At 45.3% G+C, this 20441-nt stretch overlaps 1 protein-coding gene across 1 annotated transcript in view; it reads right to left on the bottom strand.

The window, feature by feature from the left end:
• Positions 1-20441, bottom strand: part of NRXN1 (neurexin 1) — an 814281-nt gene that overhangs the window by 523211 nt on the left and 270629 nt on the right.

The raw sequence follows: 20441 nt of genomic DNA, 5'->3' as shown, positions 1-20441 counted from the left end.
AGTACCAGAACAAGAGGACACAGTCTCAGGCTGCGCCAGGGGAGGTTCAGGTTGGATGTTAGGAAGAAGTTCTATACAGAAAGAGTGATTGCCCATTGGAATGGGCTGCCCAAGGAGGTGGTGGAGTCGCCGTCATTGAAGGTGTTCAGAAGGAGACTTGATGGGGTGCTTGGTGCCATGGGTTAGCTGTTTGGGTGGGTTGGATTGGTTGATGGGTTGGACACGATGATCTTGAAGGTCTCTTCCAATCTGGTTTGGTTTATTCTAATTATTCTAATGATAAGCCTACATTATCTCCAAAGAAGACTTGAGAAAAAAACCAACATATTAGAAAGGATCATTACAAAATTGGAACTCAAAGCAGACAGACCATTGGCTTCCAACATATACAGCCAGATCAGACTAAGATAATACCTTTTCTGCTCACCTGTTATTTGGGAATGTTCCTACTGAAGTGCACAGTGAGTTTGTGAATGTGCACAGCTTCACAGATAGCATCGGGTTGGAAGGGACCCTCAAAAGTCCAACTCCCCTGCAGTCAGCAGGGACACTTCCAACTAGACCAGGGCCACATTAAGGCGGATTTTAAATGCCTTGATTTAAGATGCCTCCAGGGACAGGACCTCAACCTCATCCCTGAGCAACCTGTTCCAGTGTTGCACCACTCTCATTGCGCAGAACTTCCTCCTGTTGTCCAACCTAAATCTCCCCTGCTCCAGTTTCAAACCATTGCCCCTAGCCCTATCACTCCAAATTCTTCTAAACAGTCCCTCCTCAGCCTTCCTTTAGGTCTCCTGCAGACATTGAAATGCAACTCGAAGGTGTCCCTGGAGCCTTCTCCTGTCCATGCTGAACAGCCCCAATTGTTTCATCCCAGCTTCTTAGAAGAGGTCCTCCAGCCCTCTGATCATCACTCCAGACCCACTCCAGCAGGTCCATGTCTTTCTTGTGTTGTGTCTCCACCACACTCCATAGACCTTTCTCTATAATTCTGAGGTGATGGACAGTTCTTACCCCATCTCACTATTTGGGTTTACCAAGCCTGCATTTCACCTGAGGCTTGTTTTATTCTTAGCTTTGTAATTCTTTGCTAGGCCATTTAGTTGGCACAAACCCAGGAGCCTTACTTTGGCACACTTCCTCTTCCCTGGTGAAAATGCACAAATAATCAGAGGCAAATGTGGGCATGTAATATTCATACTATTGTTCTAGTTCCCAGCAGGACAAACAGCAACAGTTCAAGAAGAAAAGGAAGCTAAGGCATTTATTGAACATGACTGAAGGCACTGATGCATCCCTTCACAGCCACCTTAGCTCAGGTGAAACTATTTGCCAATTCAGCACAGTGTTGTCTGGAGAATAAGAAATTAGCAGTTGAAAAAAAATGAAATAAAATACATATGGCAAAGGTCATTGAAATGAAAATGTGTTGAAAATTTAGCTACCTGGTGACTGAAAAAAGGGGAGAAAAATAACAGAACCTAACCGTATTTCAGTATTCAGCCCAGTGGCAGGAGACTTCCAAAGCTCCATTTGCATTGCCTACTTTAATCAGTCAGACCAGAGGTGCTCAGCATTTTAGGGAAGCATGGCCAGCAGGTCAAGGGAGGTGATTCTCCCCCTCTACTCTGCTCTGGTGAGACCCCACCTGGAGCACTGCATCCAGTTCTGGAGCCCCTAGTACAGGAAGGATCTGGGTGTGGTGGAAGGTGTCCAGAGAAGGGCCATAAGGATGAGCAGAGGGCTGGAGCTCCTGTCCCATGAGGACACACGGAGAGTTGGGATTGTTCAGTCTGGAGTAGAAAAGGCTCTAAGAAGACCTTATTGCGGCCTTCCAGTATCTGAAGAAGGCTACAAGAAAGTTGGGGAGGGACTTTTTAGGGTGTCAGGGAGTGATAGGACTAGGGGGAACGGATCCTAGCTAGAGCAGGGGAGATTTAGATTAGATGTCATGAAGAAATTCTTCCCCATGAGGGTGGTGAGAGACTGGCACAGGTTGCCCAGGGAGGTGGTGGAAGCCTCATCACTGGAGCTCTTTGAGGCCAGGCTGGATGGGGCCCTGAGCAACCTGATCTAGCGTGAGGTGTCCCTGCCTATGGCAGGGGGGTTGGAACTGGCTGATCCTTGAGGTCCCTTCCAACCCTAACAATTCTATGATTGTATGATCTCAGCCCAGCTGAAACCATTTGCCAATTCAGCATATTGTTGTCTGGAGAATAAGAAATTAGCATTAAGAAACCAAACAAAAAGGAAAGAAAGAAAACACATATGGCAAAGGTCTTTGCTTGAAGTGAAAATGTGTTTAAAATTTAGCTACCTGGTGACTGAAAAAAGGAAGGGGGAAAATAAGAAGAAATAAAGCCTTTGTATTTAACCTTACTGGAAGATTCAGTCCAGTGCTGGGAGACTTCCAAAGCTCCATTTGCATTGCCTACTTAAACACAGAGCTAACCAGATTGGCAAAGACCTTTGAGATCAGCAAGTCCAACTTACCACCCAACACCATCTAATCAACTAAACCATGGCACCAAGTGCCTCATCCAGTCTCTTTTTAAACACTTCCAGGGATGGTGACTCCACCACCTCCCTGGGCAGCACATTCCAATGGCAAATCTCTCTTTCTATGAAGAACTTCTTCCTACCATCCAGCCTAAAGCAAATCAGTCAGACCAGAGGTGCTCAGCACTTTGCACAACTGATTTCTAATAGGGCAACTAGAGCGGTGATGTGCAAACCTCAGAAGATCCTTTTTCAGTGTTTTGGGGGCTTTTTTTTGGTGGTGTTTTTTGGTTTTCTTTTATCTGATTCCTTCATCCAAGGCTGAGGCAGAACTTGACAAACTCTGCCTGCACCAGGTAGCACACATTAGCCATTCAAATGTGCTCCCCAACTCTTGCGACGGGAGGGATGCAAGGCAGAACAGCTTTGTAGCGTTGACATGAATAACACTGCAGAGAAGGAAATACCTGACATTTCCATATTATGTCTAACAAAAAGATGCAAACCAGGCAAGTGACAGCCACTACATTCCCTTCCCTAATACTAAACATTTTCAGGAGGATTTCCAATCACAGCAGGAGCAAAGCAGAGTTAAATATTTATGTCAGCTAAACGTGTGGAGATAATTTTATTCCCTTGCAGGCTGAACACTGATATTGCATCACAGAACATGGAATTATTTGGGTAAATGGAGCCCTTTTTTTGTGTGTGTGTAAAAGCCATTATGTTTTCACTCCCCAATGGTAACTTCTGATGGTAAAACCCAGGAAAAAAGTAACAATCACAAGAGCACTAATCATTTTAGCTCTCAAAAAGCACTTCATATCCACAGTATTATTACTCTTTTCTTTATTTCATAGATGGAGAAAATTTACCAGCTCCCTCTCCTCCCCCCAAAAAGTCTGTTGTAGTAGGCATCTTAAAAGAAAAGCTTTCCCAGTTAGCCAATCAGTGCAGTCAGAACGCTTTCTATGCACCTGCTTGCAGCTAGCCAGGAGAGAAATAATACAGCTGGGTGAGGAAAGAAGCTTAACACCTACACAGAAGTCACCAGGCAAAAGAGTGAAGAGCACTGAGAACAAGTTTCTCTGTCCTCATGCTCTTGGCCTACAAGTCATTCTTTTTCTAGCCCTAATTTTGAAGCCTAACAAGCCTGAAGGAAGCAAGGTGCTTCTGCAGGACAGGCAGGCAAGGAGTCCCCTCCACAAAGAATAAGCTGATGCTGACTGTACTCACCTGAGAAGACAGAAGAGAATTTTATTCTCCTTGACACTGTTTCCCACACCGAGCACAGCATCAGTTTATGCCCATGCTTTATAAGCACCACCCATCACTGCTGTCTTGAGAAGCCAGCTTTTACTGCAAAGCCTATTGAATCACAACCTTTCAGAGTTAGGAGGCTGATGGCATGCAGAGTGGTGAGACACTGGCACAGGTTGCAGAGGGAGGTGGTGGAAGCCTCACCCCTGGAGCTCTTTGAGGCCAGGCTGGATGTGGCTGTAAGCAACGTGCTCTAGTGTGAGGTGTCCCTGGCCATGGCAGAGGGGTTGGAACTGGATGATCCTTGAGGTCCCTTCCAACCCTAACAATTCCACGATTCATTTCAGTCAGTTGTAGACAGTAAGTACCGACTAAGCTTTCCAAACATGTCAGAATTAGTATCTAAGCATCCAAATGTGTGTGAGCACCCAGGAAAACAGAATTAATTGACAGAACTTAAGTCAACATCCAACATCTTCCATAGACAGAAGGCAGCTGACCTGCAGATTTCAGCATTACAAGTTTGGACTTCTTCAGTAGGATTTTGGGGAACTATCACAGTTCTAATAGATTGAGATGAATGAAATACAAATGAAAATGTGTGTGAGAAAGCAACACTCACCCTGCACATCTTTATAAACATGAATGAGGTCACCCCTCAGGTTCCTTCTCTCCAAGCTAAAGATCCCCAGCTCCCTCAGTCTGTCCTCATGAAGAGGATGTTCCACTCCATTTTTTGTGGCTCAGTGCTGGACTCTCTCAAGCAGTTCCCTGAGGTCCTTCTTGAACTGAGGGGCCCAGAACTGGACACAATCTTCCAAATGCAGCCTCACTGGGGCAGAATAGCAGCAAAGGAGAACCTCTCTCAACCTACTAACCCATCCCTTCTAATCCACCCCAGAATGGCACTGGCCTTCTTGGCCACAAGAGCACATTGCTGGCTCACGGCCAACCTTCCATCCACTGGGACCTCCAGGTCCTTTTCCTCTTCACTGCTCTCAGACCCAAACCTATACTGCTCCATGGGGTTGTTCTTTCCCAGGTGCAAGACTCTACACTTGCCCTTGTTGAATTTCATTCCATTTCTCCCTGCCCAGCTCTCCAGCCTGTTTAAGCCTCAGTGAATAGCAGCACAGCCTTCCAGCATGTCAGCCACTCTGCCCAGTTTGGCATCATCAGCAAACTGTGCCCTCATCCAGGTTGTTGATGAATATATTGAATAGTACTAGTCCCAGTACTGACACCTGAGGGACTCCACAAGATACAGAAATGATTGGTAAACAGCCATAGTCTTGTAGGAGAAGCTGAAGCAATGAAGAATTTGAGGAAACCAAGAAAAAATTAGCTGTGATCATAAGAGTCACAGAATTGTCAGGGTTGGAAGGGACCTCAAGAATCATCTACTTCCACCCCCCTGCCATGGGCAGGGACACTTCACACTACAGCAGGTTGCTCACAGCCACGTCCAGCCTGGCCTTAAAAACCTCCAGGGATGAGGCTTCCACCACCTCCCTAGGCAACCTGTTCCAGTGTCTCACAACCCTTGTGGTGAAGAATTTCCTCCTAACATCCAATCTGAATCTACCCATTTCCAAGGTAGAAAACTTGGAAAACCTAAAACTATAAACCTAATGGCACAAAGAAATATGTCTGTGCATAGCTCTGCCTACAAGCAGAGTAAAAGAAAGCTTTGAAGACCAAGGTAGAAAACCCCATTTCTAAAACCTAAAAACTATGAACCCAATGGCACAAACAAAGATGTTTGTACATAACTCTGCCTACAAGCAGAGACTTTACAGCCCATGTTAACATTTAAGGCCACGGCCATAAATGCCATCGACGAATTCACGGGGCAGGAGGCATTTTCATAGTGCAGGGAGAGGAGAAGGATTAAAGGCAATGCAGCTGGGCAGGTCACAGGGGTTAAGATTAAATTTCAAGTAGCTCCATGTTCTTGGAGCTCAACAATAAATCTCTCTCCTTAGCAAGCCTCTACGTGCTTGTGGTTTAATAAAGTTTCTCAGTTGTCAAAGCATATTTCAACGGTCTGCTTACCACAGCTATTTCATTTTCTCATTAGCATGGATTGCTCTTCTCCAAGTTGTCTTTTAAATAGATGCCATTAAATATTAACTTTAAGTTAATTTAATTACACCAAACCTCTGGAAGGGAGCTTTCTGTAACCTCGTTACAACCTGAACTGGATCCATGCCCTGTGCATTGTTCTATATGCACACAGAGACTTTAAACATGGGAATCCAACTCCTCCTTGTAAGCACGGGGTAACACTGCATGAGGGCATACAAAGCTGGGTCCAGTTCCAAACTTCCTGAGCCTCCACAGAATGTCCAATAGGTGCACTGTCGTATACAGAGGTAACTTACACTCACCTGGACCTAAAAGACTATTAGAAAGCAGGGATTAGAGACAGAGCTCCTTTGATAAATGGGGGTTTGAGACAACCCTTTCACAGATCTAATCATGAGCACTCTAAGAGGAAAGATTTTTCCCTACCACCAGTCCTTATTTTTTCCCTGTACTTTCTTGAGGTTTGTCCTGTTGTCTTGTTATTTTCAGATAACACAAACAATGAAGAAAATTGATGTTAAAGGCCATCATCCTCATGTGCCACTTGTTTCAAAACACACTTTCAAATAAAAGAAAAATACCACCAACAAAATTCACAGCTTGCATTGGGTTGGAAGGGACCCTCAAAAGGCATCTTGTCCAACTCCCCTACACTCAGCAGGGACATCTCCAACTGGACCAGGCTGCCCAGGGACACAGCAAGCCTGAGCTTGAATGTCTCCAGGGAGAAGGTTCCAAACACATCCCTGGGCAACCTGTTCCAGTATTTCACCACTCTCACTGTGCAGAACTTCCTCCTGATGTCCAACCTAAATCTTCCCTGCTCCACTTTCAAACCATTGTCCCTTATCCTATCCCCACAGGCCCTTCTGAATAGTCCCTCCCCAGCCTTCCTGTAGGTCCCCTGCAGATGTTGAAATGCAGCTCTAAGGTCTCCCTGGAGCCTTCTCTTCTGCAGGCTGAACAGCCCCAGTTCTTTCAGCCTGTCTCCATAGCAGAGATTCTCCAACCCTCTGATCATCTGGTGGCCCTCTGGACGCGCTCCAGCAGGTCCGTGCCTCTGTTGCGTTGGGGGCCCTGGAGCTGGACGCAGCAGCACAGGTGAGGTCTCAGCAGAGCTGAGGATGTTATAAATTGCCACGCAAGAACTCAAAACTACACAAAAGGCTCTTCAGCAAAGTAGCTTTTCAAAGTCTGTGACTATTCTATGCATACCAATTGCCAGAGAGGCAGAATGCCAAAACATGACCTTTTCAAAAGAAAGATGAATTGAGAAATAGATCCTCCCCTCTTCCACTTTTACTTCATATAGCTCCTCCAGATGAAGCTGCCAGTTTCCCAACTCCAAAATAAGCACAACTTAGTGACTGCCTTCTCTTTTTCAACAAATAAATTCGGTGCCATTGATTACTTTCTGAAAACTGTGTGAACAAAATCCCCCTCACCTTAAGGAATGAAGTCCCAAGTTGACAAAGCATTGCTGCAACAACATCTCCATCACACTGTGAGCAAAACTTCTCACTGGTTGGTTTTTTTTAGCTTGATCAATGGAATGGGTTCCTTACACATCAGCTTTCCTGCTTCCCTTAACAATGCAAGCTTTATTAATTATGGGGAAGAATAATAAACTGCACCAGTACAGGCTGGGAGGTGATCTGCTGGAGAGCAGCCCCATGGAGAGGGACTTGGAAATCCTGGTGGATAACAAGCTATCCATGGGGCAGTAATGTGCCCTGGTAGCCAAGAAGGCAAATGGGAGCCTGGGGTGTATTAAGAAGAGTGTGTCCAGCAGATCCAGGGAGGTTCTCCTCCCCCTCTACTCTGCCCCGGTGAGACCTCATCTTGACTACTGTGTTCAGTTTTGGGCTCCCCAGTACAAGAGGGACAGGGATCTGCTGGAGAGGATTCAGTGGAGAGCTATCAGGATGATTAGGGGACTGAGCACTGCCTGGTGAAGAGAAGCTGAGGGACCTGAGGCTATTTAGTCTGGAAAAGAGAAGACTGAGAGGGGATTTCATAAATATCTACAGGCTGGGTGTCAGGAGGGGAGGGACAAGCTCTGCTCACTTGCTCCCTGTGATAGGACATGGAGCAATGGATATAAGCTGCAGCACAGGAGGTTCCACCTCAACACAAGGGGGAACTTCATTACTGTAAGGGTCAGAGAGCACTGGAGCAGGCTGCCCAGAGAGGTTGTGGAGTCTCCTTCTCTGGAGACTTTCAAGGCCTGTCTTGATGCGTTCCTGTGTGACCTGAGCTAGATTGTATGGTCCTGCTCTGACGGGGGGGAGTTGGACTTGGTCTCTTTCAACCCCTGACATCCTGTGATAATTCTGCTCTCCTAACTCCCTCAGGAGAAGATCCTGAGCCAATAGATACCTAAGCAAAAAAAACTTTGCCAGACATTTCCCAGGAGCCAGCTTGCAATAGGTACTAAACACGGTGATTTAGGGATCCCAGCTTTCCAGGGACTACAGATTCCTTCATATGCAAAACAAACATCTCAGTGGAAAGATTCACAGACTGCACTGGTTGAAAGGGACCCTCAAAGGTCATCTTGCCCAACCCCCATGAAGTCAGCAGGGACTACCTCCAATAGATCAAACAACAGAAAAAGTGAGAAACAAACCCCAGCAATCTAAAGATTGCCTGGGGAAGAAAACAAAAAGGCATCAAGATTAATAATTAATGGGAAACAAAAATAAATAGGATACCAGGCAAGGCAGGAGAGATGCAGCAATTGTGGTTTTTGGAGGCAGATGGAGGATGTCAGAATTAGAACAGCTGGGGAGAGCTGATGATGGGAAATTTGCATTAGAATTTAAGCATAAATTTTCTTAAGGCTGATTCCAGAGTGGAAGGCAGACAGTAACCATAGAAATCCCCAAAAGTAGCAAACACAAAGCCAACTTCATCAGGAAAAAAATAAAATCAAGAAAGTTTGAAAGCTGAAGAAAATAATGCTTTGAATCCCATTTGAAAACACAAATTTCCACTGATTGTTAAATATTATCATGGAAGAAAGGAAATATTCCTCAAGGTTGGACAAGATGACCTTTGAGGCTGCCTCCCAAGCTGCTGCAATCTGTGAATCTACAGCTGTAATAATTGTAGCCAAGGAGAATGGACAATTTTACCCTGTTTTGAGATCTTCCATAGTTTTACTTTGTATCAATATTTCAACCTTTTGAATTAGAAGCAAAACTTCTTCTGATGTCCTGTTCCAGCCAGAATTTTGCAGTGCTTTTGAAAAAGCTCATTTGCTCCCCAGCTTTAGGCAGTACTAATCTACTTCCCAAATCTTCTTTCCTCCATCCAACACAGATACACATTAAGAGCCCCTCTAAAGGGCTCCAGACTAGATTTGATTTAATGTATCTGTAACTAAACAGGGCAGTGCCACACATACAGAGCTAACCAGATTGGAAAAGACCTTTGAGATCATCAAGTCCAACTTACCACCCAACACCATCTCAGCAACTAAACCATGGCACCAAGTGCCTCATTCAGTCTCTTTTTAAACACTTCCAGTGATGGTGACTCCACCACCTCTCTGGGCAGCACATTCCAATGGCAGATCTCTCATTTTATGAAGATCTTCTTCCTAACATCCAACCTAAACCTCCCCTGGCACAGCCTGAGACTGTGTCCTCTTGTTCTGGTGCTGCTTGCCTGGGAAAAGAGACCAACCCCCACCTGGCTACAACCTCCCTTCAGATAGTTGTAGAGAGCAATAAGGTCTCCCCTGAGCCTCCTCTTCTCCAGGCTAAGCAACCCCAGCTCCCTCAGCCTCTCCCCACAGGGTTGTGTTCCACACCCTCCCCAGCTTTGGTGCCCTTCTCTGGCTACATTCCAGCAATTCAACATCTTTCCTAAGCTGAGGGACCCAGAACTGGACACATTCTACAGTCACTTAGAGCAAAGTAGAAAGACGAACATTCACCATGTCCTGACTGTTCCCAAAGCACAGTCCCAGTTAGGACACTCATTCTAGAGGCTGTCCTCACTTTACCCTCTCCTAAATGGCTGGTAAAATGAGTTGGGAAGTCAAAGATGTTATGAGAGCCACATCACTTCTTTCTCTACCACTGATTGCCTGCTGAGGTGTATTTTAGTCCTACCAACACAACGTACTGTTTAGACTCAGGCTTTGTCCTCTTAATACTCAGAGAAGGTCAAATGAAAAATTCACAGATTACATCAGGTTGGAAGGGACTCTCAAAGGTCACCTTGTCCAGCTTCCCTGCACTCAGCAAGGAAAGGAAGCTCTAAGGTCTCCCTGGAGCCTTCTCTTCTTCAGGCTGAACAGCCCGAATTCTTTCAGTCTGTAATCATAGCAGAGATGCTCCAGCCCTCTGATCATCTTGGGAGCTCTCCTCTGGACACACTCCAGCAGATCCATGTCTCTCTTGTGTTGGGACCCCAGAGATGAGCACAGCGGTGCAGGTGAGGTCTCACCAGAGCAGAGAGGCAAAATCTCCTCTCTCAGTATGCTGGACAAGCATGTTTTTATGCAGCTGTCTGGGTACCCACAGTTCTCCTGACAACAGCCCTCAGCCTAGTTATAACCAGCCCCTGTTTGCTGGTGAGAACCAGGTCCATCATAGCACCTCTCTTCCTTGATTTTGTTAGCATTTGAAGAGAGAAGTTATCTCCTAGATTATTCTATCCTGTTTTGTCTCTCCAACAGATACCCAGGTGGTTGAAATACCCCATGGCTTGTGAGCATGAAGCTGCCCCTATCTGTCTACAGAGGGCCTCAGCTGATTGGTCTTCCTAGTCAAGTGGCCTGTAGCAGATTCCCTGCTCTAATGTCATAATTGTCACAAGAATGCACACATTATCTCCTGTGCCTCTGTTCACCAGTGTGGAAAACAGAGCAAATTATGTCTCCAAGGCATAAAAGGAGTTTGTACCTTCAAAGTTGAAAATCCTGCATGAAGTACCTCTGGAAAGCTTCAGTGGAACATCTTGGTATTTTTAGACTAGGTCTAACTCTTGGTATCCAAAAATAAAATGCCTCATCTCCAACACATTTATTTTGCTACCATCACAGTTACCTTCTGGTAATGCCAGAAAGCCAAAGTCATCGTGGGGTTCTGTAACAAAATCAGACAATCTCTGCAGTGAGGGCTTCACAATCTGTCCCATATGCCTTTACTGGGCCAGTGAAGTGACCCTGGCAAGAGCACTCCAACAGTGACACATAGAATCAGCACCCCTCTGGACTTTGTTCCAACCTCAGACAAAAGACCTCCTGCAGACTCTGCAATTCTGCCAACATCACAACAATGCTTTGTGCCATGAGGAAACAAAGCCAAACACTTGGGTCTTCCATTTCACTTGACTTAAAACATCCTGCCAGCATGGATGACAGGAAAATGTAGAGCTTCCCTGAGCACCAATGCTACCTTCCTCCCAGAAACACTTCTTTCCCTTTGCAGTGAAAAAATCTCTGCACAGCTGTCCCCTGTGCAGCTAACATGAGGAAATAAATGCTTACATTACATATATTCAGCCTTCATTAAAACCATATTTAGCAGATGGGCTGCAACATGGTTAAGTAGTGTGCTCTTGATAATGCCAATGAAAAACAAACAAACAAAACCCCAACCCCCAGAAACAGTCCTTAAAAATGCTACTTCCTTCGTGCTAGGGAATGGATCATTTGAATCCTGAAACCTTTTGGAACAGTATTAAATGATTACATCTAATAAAACCCCAAATTGATAACCCTCCCTGAACAGATCCAAGACAGCCAAGATGATCTTACTTCAGAGAAGATGTTATCAGAAAACTGTCTTGATGGTCACACCACAACATTGAATGGCAGGGGTTGGAATGGACCTGCAGAAATCATCCAGTCCAACCCCCCTGGAACACATCCAGGCATGTTTTGAAAGACTCCAGAGAAGGAGACTCCACAACCATTCTGGGCAGCCTGCTCCAGGGCTCCAGCACCCTCACCATACAGCAGTGTCTCCTCATGCTGTGATGGAACCTCCTGTGTTCCAGCTTGTTCCTGCTGCTCCTTGTCCTATCACTGGGCACCACCAAAAAGAGTCTGGCACCTTCATCCTGACACCCACCCCTCAGATATTAATAGACGTTGATCAGATCCCCTCTCAGCCTTCTCTTCTCCACCCTCAACAGCCCCAGGGCTCTCAGCCTTTTTTATAACTGAAATATTCAAAAACCCCAATTCATCCTCGTGGTTCTCTGTTGGACTTTCTCCAGCAGGTCTCTGTCTCTCTTGAACTGGGAAGCGCAAAACTGCACACAGTATTGCAGGTATGGTCTCAACAGGGAAGAACAGAGGAAGAAGAGAACCTCCCTAGCCCTGCTGGCCACGCTTTTCTTGGTGCACCTCAGGATGCCATTGATCCTCTTGGCCACTAGGGCACATTGCTGTCCCATGCAGAACTTGCTGTCCACCAGCACTCCAAGGTCTTTCTCCGTGGAGCTGCTTTCAGCAGGACAGCACCCAGTCTGTACTGGTGCCTGGTGTTACTCCTCCCTTCATAGGACAGTCATGCTATCAAATAACAGTGTTTTCATTTATAGAGGAAACCAGAGCAAGACAGGTCTTAATCATTCATAAATTATCCAAGGGATGGCAGACGGAAGGAAAGTTAAGGCAAAAAGTTTAGGGAATGAAAAACATAACAGGATAGTTTGCATAGGAAAGTGACAACAAAATTGGACATCACAAGAGTAAAGAAAAATCCTTACAATATTGGTTGGAAGCTGCTCTCCTTTTTTTATCATGTTTAAATAAATGTGGAGGATTTTATTCAAAATGGCATTGAGGACCACATGTAAAGAAAAAGCTGGTGAGGGGTTTGGAGAACAGGCCTATGAGGAGAGGCTGAGGGAGCTGGGGGTGCTTTGCCTGGAAAAGTGGCAGCTCAGGGGAGACCTCATTGCTGTCTACAACTACCTGAAGGGAGGTTGTAGCCAGGTGGGGGTTGCTTTCTTCTCCCAATCAACCAGCCACACAGTCTCAAGCTGCACCAGGGGAGGTTCAGGCTAGATGTTAGGAAGAAATTCTTCCCAGAAAGAGAGATTGGCCATTGGAATGTGCTGCCCAGGGAGGTGGTGGAGTCACCATCCCTGGAGGTGTTTAGGAAGAGCCTGGATGAGGCACTTGGTGCCATAGTTTAGTTGATTAGATGGTGTTGGGTGGGAGGTTGGACTTGATGATCTCAAAGGTCTTTTCCAACCTGGTTAATTCTGCATTCTGTAAAAGCCTTGCATGCTTGTTCCAGGCAAGAAGAAAGATGATTGAGTTCTACCGAAATATAGCTTTCTAAAATATCATTTGCTCAGGCTTCACTTTCCAGTGGCATTGCTGAAAGGAGGTGGGAGCCAGATGGGGATCAGGCTCTTCTCCCTAGTAACAAATTGCAAGATGAGAGAAAATGGCCTCAAGTTGGACCAGGGGAGGTTAAGGCTGGACATCAGAAGAAACTTCTTGATTGAAAGGTTCTCAAAGGCTGCAACAGGCTGCCCAGGGAGGTGGTCAAAGCCCCAACCTCTGGAGGTGTTGGAAAGATGAAGAGATGCAGTGCTGAGGGCCATGGCTTAGCAGCAGACTTGGCTGAGTTAGAGAATGGTTGGAACCCATGATCTTCAAGGGCTTTTCCAACAGAAACCATTCTCTAAGTCTATGATTCTTAGTCACAGAGTAACTATGTCTATACAGGCTGGTGTTTTCATTAGCCAGGAGGGAGGGTACTGTTCTGGGGGATAATGGTGGTGTTTCTTGGTGGCAGGGAGCCTCTAACATTAATTGTGCTAGAATATTCTTCTATTTTTTTCCTCCTTTTTAATAAGACAGCAATTAAGAATTGGGCTTTCAGCTCTTCTGACATTAGCCTGCAAATATTTTCTGCAGGAAGTACTGTTAAATATGTGCAAGTTTGCAGGAGTGGAAATTTAATTAGCTTATTTTAGCACTGAGCTGGAATTTTCCAGTGAATCCAGTTGGGCAGCGTTTTCTGAGCATCCATTTTGCAAGGGGAAGGCCAAAAAAAACCAAAGATAAAAACCACCACTAAAAAGATTTGGTTTGGGGTACATTCTCTTAGCACTCTGCACAAGTCTTGCTCTTGCATTTTCTTTCTGGCTATTTATGACTACTGAAATAAGAATAATAGAATCAATAAGGCTGGAGAAGACCTCAAAGATCATCAAGTCCAACCTGTCACCCAACACCTCATGACTACTAGACCATGGCACCAAGTGCCACTTCCAGTCCCCTCTTGAGCACCTCCAGGGATGGTGACTCCACCACCTCCCTGGGCAGCACATTCCAATGGCTAACAACTCTCTCTGGGAAGAACTTTCTCCTCACCTCCTGCTTAAACTTCCCCTGGTACAGCTTGAGACTGTGTCCTCTTGTTCTGCTGCTGGTTGCCTGGGAGAAGGGACCAACCCCCTCCTGGCTACAACCTCCCTTCAGGTGGTTGTAGAGAGCAATAAGGTCTCCCCTGAGCCTCCTCTTCTACAGGCTAAACAACCCCAGCTCCCTCAGCCTCTCCTCACAGGGCTGTGCTTGAGGCCTCTCCCCAGCCTCGTTGCCCTTCTCTGGACATGTTCAAGTGTCTCAATGTCCTTCTTAAATTGAGGGGCCCAGAACTGGACACAGTAACACAGTTGACATCTCACACGTTATTAAGAGAATCTTTTCTGGACAACCTTTCAGCACAACAATAACTTTGGAAGGGATGGCTCCTTAGAATTGTTTCTGTATTAGCAGTTAAGTCATCTACAGGATACCTTTAGTATTTTCAATACACTAAGAAGCATTTGAGGATACTTGAGTGTGGAAAAAGGGTGAAAGCAGCTCAGTGAAATCACAGAGTGGTCTGGGTTGGAAGAGACCTCAAATGGTCATCTAATCCAACCCTGTCTGCAATCAGCAGTGGCATCCTCAACTAGATCAGATTGCCCAATGCCCTGTTGAGCCTCATCCTGAGTATCTCCAGGGACCTCAACTACCTCCCTGGGAAACCTGTTGCAGTGTTCCACCACCCTCATGGTAAAGGGAAATACCTAGAGGAGCGATGTGGTTGTTCCAGCAACTGGCAGAGTTTTGGAACTGTAACCAACAATCTGAACAGCATGCTGGGATTTGAATGCTAAATATACTTTGTTCTTGAAAGCAGTTAAAAATAAAAGTTGCTTGAAAAAATCAAAAAGAAAAAACCAAAAACCAGAATGCCTAAAAGTATATGGGATAAAAGAATTCCCTACTAGAAGAAATCCAAAGAACACTTTTTGAAAGCAAGCCTGGAGAATGAATAAACTAAGTTTGAGATCTGTGAGAAACTGAGGAGAGAACGAGATGACCATGAGGGATTGCTCAGCCTGAAGAAAAGAAGACTCCAGAGGGCCCTTAGAGTTGCCTTCCAATAGCTGAAGAGAAAAGCTACAGGAAGGCTAGAGAGGGACTTTTCATGAGGGTGTCTAGAGACAGGACAAGGAGAAATGGATTTAAATTGAAGGGAAAAAAAAGGTTCAGATTAGATCTTACAAAGACATTCTTCATTAGGAGGGTGGCAAGACTCTGGAATGGATTGTCCAGAGAGGTTGTGGTTGCCTCCTCCCTGGAGATGTTCAAGGCCAGGTTGGGGCCTTGAGTAACCTGGGCTAGTTGAGAGGTGTCCCTGCCCAACATAGAGAGGTTGGAGTAGATGATTTCTAAGGTCTCTTCCAGCCTAGGCCATTCTATGACTCGATGAACAGGGACAAATGGTTTTGCTTTTGTTTAAATTCTATAGTGATACAAACTGTCAAAACCTAAACCAGGTAATTTGAAATCTAAGAACTCATTATTGCTATGAAGCTGCTAGCTTTTGTTTTATTCTGCATTCTTGGTTGTTTCTCATTGCTGAATAATTGTGTAGAAAGGATGCTCTAATAAGAAAACCTCTCCTTTGAAATTCTGCTTTGTAAGCCTTCAGATCCTTCCATTTAGATTTGTTGTATAATTTAGCACAAGCAATTTGAACTCAAAGCAAATAGTTTAGGTGAAGTCAAGGAAAGGCAATCCACAAGCTTTCCCAACTGCAAAATCAGCACCTTTGCAGCAAAAGGTGATGTCAGAAAGGATGGCTGTGAAAGTTCCCACCCACATCCATCTCAGCTACCAGGCAAATAGATTCCACATCTGATTTTCTGACAAAACCAGGAACATCAAAAAAGCCTCCTGTAAGCACGTTAGCATCAATGCTCCAACCTTAGCTGGTTGTATTTCCCCATTTGTGGGGGGGTTAGGTAAAGAAATAGGGCATTAATATCAAGGTTCCTAAGCCTTTCATTATAATCCTTTGATGAAATAAACCTTGAAAACAAAGATCAACCACTGAAGCTGATTTCATGTTGAAAGTTGGCTCAGAAGATGCAGCCTGCAATGAAGAACAGAATGGCAGGGATTGGAAGGAAACCTCTAGAGATCATCTATTCCAACCTCCCTGCTAGAGCAAGTTTGCTTAGAGCAGGTTGCAGAGGAACACATCCAGGCAGGTTTTGAAGGTCTCCAGAGAAAGACACTCTACAACAGGGCAGGGCAGCCTGCTCCACTGCTCTGTCACCCTTCAAGTAAAGTATTTTCTTCTTAAGTTCAAGTGAAACCTGTGTTCCATTTAGTGCCCACTGGCCCTTGGCCTATCACTGGACACCCACAAAGAGTGCCCAGCCACATCCTCTTGACCTGCACCCTTTTGATATTGCTAAGCACTGAAGATTCCCTCTCAGGATGATTTACTCCAAGCTAAACAGCCCCGAGCCTCAGCCTCTCCTTGTAAGAGAGATGTTCCAATGCCCTCAGCATCTTTCTAGCCTCTGTTGGACTTTATCCAGTACTTCCCAGTCTTTCTTAAACTGGGAAGCCCAGAACTAGGCACAACACAATGAAAATAATTTGGCAGGACTCAGCCATTAGGACATGTTTCATAACTCCATTTGTCCCATGATTAGGAAGAATGTGAATGTTAACAGGCATCACAAGATCCAAAAGGGAGGTTTTCCCCAGCAGCACAAAATGTTCACCTGTCTGACCAATCTAAGAATCTCAGAAGTGGTTTGCAATAAACACAGCCACTGCTCAGTAATTTAAAGGCACACCACATGCTTCAAAATCTGGTGCAAGCCACTTGCTCAGAACTGAATCTACAGAATCTATCTTTTACAGCCTTGAATTATTACAAGATCTATAGATTTACAGAATGGTTTGGGTTGGAAAGCACCTTAAACATCATCTAGTTCCAACTTCCATGACAGGGACACCCTGGCCTCAAACCCCTCCAGGAAGAGGGCATCCAAGACCTCCCACAGAAACCTAGTCCAGAGTCTCACCACTCTCATTGGAAAGAATTTCTTCCTCATCACCAGTCTCTATCTGCTCTCCTCGAGCTTCAATCCATTCCCTCTCATCCTATTACTACAAGCCCTTGTGAAAAGTCCCTCCCCAGCTCTCCTGTAACCCCCTTCACATACTGGAAGGCTGCTCTAAGGTCTCGATGGCAGTTGAAGCAAGGTGGGAGTCAGTTTCTTTTTAGTTACAAGTGACAGGAAGAGACAAAATTCACAGATTGCACTGGGTTGAAAGGGACCCTCAAAGGTCATTTTGTCCAACCCCCCTGCAGTCAGCAGGGACACCTCCAATGAGGTCAGAATGACCACACTAAGGCTGATCTTGAATGTCTCCAGGAAGGGAACCTCAACCACAGCCCTAGGCAGCCTGCTCCAGTATTTCACCACTCTCATTGTGCAGAGCCTCCTCCTGATGTCCAACCTAAATCTCCCCTGCTCCAGTTTCAAATCATTGCCCTTCATCCTATCCCCACAAGCCCTTCTAAACAGTCCCTCCCCAGCCTTCCTGTAGGTCCACTTCAGATATGGAAACATAGCTCCAAGGTCTCCCTGAGGCCTTCTCTTCTCCAGATTGAACAAACCCAACTCTCTCAGCCTATCTCTGTAAGAGAAGTGCACCAGCCCTCTAATTATCTTTGTAGCCCTCCTCTGGATCCTCTCCATAAGATCCACATCCCCCTCGTGTTGAGGGCCTCAGAGCTGGATACAGTACTCATTAGAGCAGAGTGGCAGAATCACCTCTCCCGACCTGCTGGCCACACTTCTCTTGATGCAGCCCAGCCATGATTGACAGATAGCAAAAAACCCTCCAACCCCAAATACTTCAGCTAAAGAAAAAAAGCATCACCTGGGTGCTAATAACAGCAATCATGTTAAATACATCTGAAAACTTCCATGAATCCTGCATCAAGCCAAATGTTTCATTTTACCAAAATCTTTCCCCTTCATTATTTAATATGCCTAAAGTACTTTAAAAACACCACAAATGTGTTAAAGATGAGCACAGCCCTCCAAGCTAAGCAATGAAGGTGTTGATATGAAATAAGGTTGTAAATTTACCAGAAATCTTGTCATATTTTCACAGCTTTATGCATTCAGTCAACACAGGGCAAACCCCCAAACCATTCGTGCTGTAACCACTGTGAAAATGGTTCTCACTCATCTGTTACCCTAACCACAAAACTTCTGCTCAACAACAACTCAAAAGTGACCCCCAGGAACTCAGATGCGGCAGTTCAAACGAGAAAGCACTGCCATTTCTCAGCCCATTTTTGCTGTTAACCATTCTTTAGTGGACAACCAAGAAGTGCTTCAAGAGGTAAAAGATTTTCAGCTGAAATCTCCAATGCTGAAATTCAGACAATCACACAATGTTAGGGGTTGGAAGGGATCTCTAAAGATTATCACATCCAACCCCCCTGCCAGAGCACGATCAGCCAGGGCAGGTCACACAGGAACACATCCAGGTGGGTTTTGAAAGCCTCCAGAGGAGGAGACTCCACAACCCCTCTGGGCAGCTTGCTCCAGGGCTCTATCAAAGAAGCATCTCTTCATGTTGAGATGGAACTTCCTGGGTTCCAGCTTATTTCCAACTCCAATTGGGAATCTAAGGATTTTTATGTCTACATTTCAGTTTTTGAGTTGGGTTTTTTTTTTGATACAACTGAAATCACAAAGTGCTCTGGAAGTACTACTTCAGTTTGAAGGTTAGATTTTGAATCCAAAGTGCTGCCTGGCACATTTTCTCAGTAAGCTGCATAATATTATTTCTAGACATGCTCCAAGACAACATGATAAACCTGCTCTGGTCCAGAGAACAGGTCACCTTGACCTGTTCATCTCCTATTTCATTATAATGCTAAAGTAAAGCCAGAGCACTTAAACCTCCCCTCGGGGTGAGTGAAACTATCTACCCAATTGCTTCTGTAGGACAACTGCGTTGTCCTGAAAAGCCTGATGAAGGCAGAAGTTCTGAAGCAGCAAGTGAAAGGTTGTCTCGCCATTTGAATTCTCTTTTCCCCTGCCTGAGGATTATCTTCTACTGCATTCACAACCACAGAGTTTCAGGGGCTGGAAGGGACCTCGAAAGCTCATCCAAGTCCAATGCCCCTTAATGAGCAGGATCACCTACACCAGATTACACAGGAATGCATCCAGGAGAGTTTTGAATATCTCCAGAGAGGGAGACTCCATAACCCCCTGGGCAGCCTGTTCCAGGGCTCTGTCACCCTCACAGGGAAATAAAGTTTTTCCTCATATTCACATGAAACCTCCTATGCCTCAACTTCCATCATTGCCCCTTGTCCTGTCACTGTGCACCACTAAAATCCTCATCTCCCACCTCATTTACTGAAAATTAATCAACAGCAGGTTCATGACATGCCCAGAACCTAAGAAACTCAAACTTCCAAGCACCACGGGATGAAGCAAGTTCCACAGCCTTATGCCAAATCCTTCTCCCTTTTCACAGGTGGCTTCAGCTCCTGCCATTGATCACACCCACAGCAGGAAGGTCTGAGACAGACCCCCGAGCACAGGATTTCTGGACTATTTGGTACTTAATGTCACTAAAATATCTTGCTGTTCTAAAGCAGTGTATCAACTATCAAACTGTTATAACATCTTAAACATACTTTTTGTCAAACAATTTGTGGTACAGCCAGGGCTTAAAAGCAAGGAAGGCAGTAGGGGTAGATGCTCTGCTGCTCAGCTCAGAGCTGAGGAGAGCTTTTATTCCTCTTCAAAGCCTGGCTACACAGCACTGCCCAGCTCCCATTTCTCTTCTGCAGGGAGGCTAGCCTTCTGCTGAAATTCATTGGTACTTATGGTTTCATCTCTCAGTTTAATCTTCAGTTTAGCTAAGTCATAAACTGCCACTGCCTTTGCAATACATATTTATTATTTTTTCCCCCCTGCTTCCACAGCTAAGAATTGCAATTGCCTGGGAAACCTGAAAGCGAGAAACTCTAATTGCTATCACCCTCCCCTCCAACAGCAAAGAATGACAGAAAGCTGTCACTTGTGAGGCTAAACTTAACGTTTTCACAACCTCGTTTGCTGCTCAAAGAAGCCAATTTAGCAACGAATTTCCAACCAGAACTTCAGGTAGAAGAGCAGCTTTTAGTGGCAGATGAAACAAGCCTTGTTTGGATGTATCTCTGGCCGAAGCTATAAAGGTTCAAACAGCTCTGTGATGGGACCCATTAAGCTGTTTC

This window comes from Melanerpes formicivorus, unplaced genomic scaffold (assembly GCF_026170545.1).
Source record: "Melanerpes formicivorus ecotype bairdi unplaced genomic scaffold, bMelFor1.0.p_v2 SCAF_26, whole genome shotgun sequence".
Classification (NCBI taxonomy): domain Eukaryota; kingdom Metazoa; phylum Chordata; class Aves; order Piciformes; family Picidae; genus Melanerpes; species Melanerpes formicivorus.
This window is presented reverse-complemented; position numbering and strand designations above follow the sequence as displayed.